The 4,586-nt window shown below is 41.2% G+C and overlaps 1 non-coding gene across 1 annotated transcript; it reads right to left on the bottom strand.

Annotated features, from left to right (window-relative positions):
- Window positions 1–4,095: 4,095 nt before the first annotated feature.
- On the bottom strand, window positions 4,096–4,236 carry LOC127201884 (small nucleolar RNA SNORA48). Its single transcript, XR_007832227.1, has one exon. It is a non-coding gene; the product is annotated as a small nucleolar RNA SNORA48 (small nucleolar RNA).
- Window positions 4,237–4,586: the final 350 nt, after the last annotated feature.

Genomic DNA, 4,586 nt, shown 5'->3' with positions numbered 1-4,586 from the left:
AGAGAAATGGAGGTTAGTAATTTTAACTCTACAAGACTTCAAAAATAAGACATAAGGTAGATCACTTGCCTCACAGTAAAAACCTTGTTACCATATGACGTAAAAAAACTATTGCTTTGAACTTATAATGAACTTGTAGAATGGAAGATAGATAAAAATAATATTTCTTTGAAAGATAAAGAATGTTTATTTAGGTGTGAATTTTAATAGAAAACATGGAATCAATAATCCTGCTGTTATTCTCTTGTATAATGAATTTATCTGGTTTTGTGATAATTGCTTTTATGACTATGAGATAATTTTTTTCTTACATGCAGAACTTTTCCTTAGAGGCTATAAAAAGAACTAGAGGAAAATAAAAGGTTGTTAGAGCCTGCCTTGCTTTTTCCACCAAGTGTGTGTGATATTCTCCCTCCCCCTTTTTTTTTCTTTTTCACCATCAGTGGCTTGTTGACCACCTCCAGTGGCAGCCTGAGCCAGGTGCCATCAGCAGTGGCTTTCTCCTTCTCCCTTTTCCCTTTTAATCATCTGCTGCTATCAGTGGAGGCCAATGCCAGAAGCTATCAGCCTCTGTCCTCTGTCATTGACTCCGCATACTACCTGCGTGTCAAAGCTGGCCTTTGACAGGGATGCTAGAGCCTTTGTGTGGGGTTGCTCTGTTTGTTTGCTTTGCCACACCATGGAACTCCTGCAGGAATATCTTCCCAGTTCAACCGTGTGCTTTTCTATGTGAAGCCACCACAACCTGAACATTGTTAACTGCTGCCCCCAGCAAAGTGCTAACCTTTGTTATTTTCCATAAACATTGGTTGAGTGAAGAAGTACCAAGAAGTGGCCTCAATTTCCAGAGAATTGTGACTAAGCAACGGGAAAGCATATGAGAATTTCACATTTTGATGAAACAGGGGCTATTTCGAGGCAGAGCAATAATGACAGCTTCTTTTTTTGGTTTTGCAACTAATTAAAAAAAAGTCTACCCTAGGTTATGAAATTTCATTTTATCTGAATTAGAGATTTACTGCTGGCGATAATGACCAACTCAATATTAGGAACATCTGTAGTTTGCTATCATTAGCTTTACTCAGTATAGGTCACTAAAGAAATAATGCTAGACCCCAAGCACATACTTATGGCTGTTTATTCACAACACAGTCAGTAATGGAAGCCCTCAAATCTCCTTGCTCCCATTCCTTCTGGAAGGATTCCCATCATTGTTAATATAATGAGTCCTCTGTGACCTCCTCGCTCTTGGATAACAGCTTCCATCTAACTCTGGGAATATGGATGACAGAACTTTGCAGAGTAATGAGTTATCATGGAGCTGATGACTCCCTGATGATAGAAGCATAAACACAGACAAGTGTGTGCACAGCATTGCTCTGAAAACAGTGCCTCAGTGGATCTTAAAGCACCGTCCACTTGCCTTCGACTTCAGCAGTGCCCACTCCAACTCCATATTTGTAGGCAAGGCAGACTCTAGAGCTGTTCTTTAGCCTGTTGATTTGGGGTGCCCTGGCTGGGGCACCTTTGTTGGCTCACAGTGATCCAGCACACTCACCTGGGGTCAACCTGGAATGGACGCTTCGTTAGACTCCAGTGAATAAGGAGAAGGCAAACTTTATTAAGAGATTTACAGAATGATAAGAAGTAAAGTGGAAAGTCCCAAACTATAGAGCTTTGCTAGAGACAGAAAGCAAAACTCTCAATGTCAGTGAGAGAAAGCCCCAGTGGACTTCTGGAGCAAACTGCTTATGAAGCAATGGTTGAAGACCAAAATGATATTTTGGCTAATTAAAGGACCCATTGCTCACTGCATGCCCTCCTGGTAATCGTGGACTGTTTACATGTTTCTCACCTGGTCAAGTGTGGTTGGAAACCTTCTTTATCCATCTCTATCTTTGGATTTGGAATCTGTTGACTCTAACTCCCTGCTAGGTGCTAGTCTTTGGTTGATACAGCTACTTCCAACCTTGCATGTGTCTCAAGAGCTGCCAATTGTACTAAGTGCCTTGTGTTCCTCACAACTATCAGGAAGTAATTGTGATGTCCCTGCTTATCTTTTTGTGGGACCATCTGGGGTTTCTGCAAGCTTGTTGGAAGTCATCCTTACTGATATAGTAATCTGTTGTAATTATATTGGAATATGTAAAAGCAACAGCACCTACCAAATGTCTCTTGAGGGGTGAAGGTCTCACAGAGGCAAGCCAGCCAGTCTACCATCACTGGTCTGCTTCTTAGCACCTCTTAGCCAGCTGCAAACATCCTTGTCTCTCAGCCAGGTATTCCTAGCTCCACTACCTTAACTCATTTCCTCTGTGGCATACATGGACAACTTGCAATTTTCACCATACACCCCCTTTCCTTGCCCTAGCTCCTGCCTCATCAAATCAGAAATTGTTGGGGACGGGCTACATGGCCAATGTTCAGCCATCTTGTCAGAACCTAGGTTCCTATTTCTCCAGAAGTCTGCCATTCACCAGAAACTAGCTGACCTTGTCATAGGTCAGCAGTTAAACACCTGTTGTGGTTTATTGTGGGGCTGGTCATTCCAGACCCCCGAGCTACTCCTTTTCCGGTGGGACTACTGATAAGATCAGATTAAGGGCCAGCTGCCTGCGAGCAGCAGTTCTGGTAGCTTTTTCCTGACTAGCCAGATCCTTCACAACTTTCCTCAAATTTCTCTCCTGCAATTAGCAGCTGTAAAGGTAGATACCTACCTGCTGGAGCATTCCAGAGTTAGGTATTCATAGCAACCCTTGCTTACACAAATACCCATGCCCCTGTGCCTATATAAACTCTGTAAAAGTTCTCAATAAACGGGGTTTGATCAGAATGCAGACTTGCCCCCTTCTTCGTGTCTAGTGTTCTGTCTCCATACAGGAAAATTCTCCTCCCGAGCGTTAGTCGAACCCCAGCAGGCCGGGGCAAGAAATTCTGTCAGGAGAGCCAATATATTTGTGGGCCTTTTAGGTAAATCAACATGTCAATATCAATGTTTGAGACCCACTGCTCTTTAAGACATGTTAAGATCCAAAGTTAAGAAAACCAAAATGTGTTCCTGGACTTTCAGTTGTTCATCTGTTTTCCATCTGTTAAGAATCAGAGTTGATACAAGTACTGTGATTGGCTTGAAAAGTCTTCTGAGCTAGAGGTTAAGTTACAATTGTGGCTCACTCTTTTGGTTTAATAAACAGAGGCCAACCTGAGCAAGCTAACTTAAACAAGGAGGAAGTTTACTGTGAGGAGACTCTCTGGCTATCTACAAAATCAAAATCCAATTCAGGGCTGGACCTCATGCAATCTTCAATTGAGGGATGGTTCTAGATTCAAGGTGGGTCTAAACATCTTGACGGAACATTAATAAGATATAATGTCTTAATTTTTTAATGTACTGCTGCCAATTATCTTCATCTATTTAATCATATATTTTATTCTCTACAATTTTGAATGTCAGAAATATTTCTTTCAGAAGATCCACTTTCTTCTGCTTCTTGAGTAACAATGGAATTAAAGGCATGAGTACACCACCATACCCAGATTCTAAAGATCTTTTTATTTAAATATTTAAGTAATTATGTTACTTATTACTTATGACTAGAAAAGCATAATATATATGTATATACATGTATGTAAATTTATATATATGTATGTATCAGTGATGGACATTAATATGAGATAGCAGCTGACTCAGGAGTTACAAGAAGGAATCATGGAAGGGTTCAGCCTGATAGAATAATTCTTCACAGATTTTTAATAAAGGAAAAATGCCTTTGATAACAGTATTCAAACAGCTCTGGCTAATGCTCCAAGAAGAGGCAACCTAGAACAGATTCTGCATGCCACATCTGCTATCACCCTTAAGCCTCTTTTAGCTTCAGGCACCCAGTTGTGCTTTGAACAAATTTTTAAATACTTATTGATTCTTTGTGGGGTTCACATCATTCACCCCAGTCTTGCTCATCTGACCTTCTCCTCACATATGCCCTTTGCTATTGCAACATCCTTCCCCAAACACACACACACACACACACACACACACACCACAAGATCTGTCTTCTTCCTCCCATGCTGTGCTGCCTGGATTTGACTTTATTTTTATGTGTCCCAGGCATAAAACAGTTCTGGTCCCCAAGCCTGGCATCAAGCTAGGTGAACAAAGGGCTGCCATCTGCTGTGCCCTTGACTGATACGAGAACACCACCACCACCAAGGTGTCTCTTTTCCTATTGCGGGACAGGGGGAGTTGGGGGAACACTCTTCATAGATTTTTAAAATGTAAAAATTAAAATATCTTTAAAAATACACAAAAGAGTGCTATTGTTATGCCACTGTTGGTAGTTACAGCAGAAAAATGAAGTAAATGGTTCTTTTTCTGGCAGTCAATTTCTAATTCTGATGATAAAAGTTTTCAGCCAAAGCGTATATGAGAAGCAATGGTTTTCAAGCAAGGTATAACAGTGCAGGGCTGTGACCTTGAAAGGGGGAGGGCTCAGGAGGTGAGCCCATGGGCGTATCTTAGGAAAGTATGGACCAAGGACAACTGTGACCCTGCAGAACTAAGATGTCTGAGGAAAAAGAACTGACCT

This window comes from Acomys russatus, chromosome 17, assembly GCF_903995435.1.
Source record: "Acomys russatus chromosome 17, mAcoRus1.1, whole genome shotgun sequence".
In the NCBI taxonomy this organism is placed as follows: domain Eukaryota; kingdom Metazoa; phylum Chordata; class Mammalia; order Rodentia; family Muridae; genus Acomys; species Acomys russatus.
Note: the sequence above shows the minus strand (reverse complement) of the source record. Positions and strands in the feature narration are given on the sequence as shown.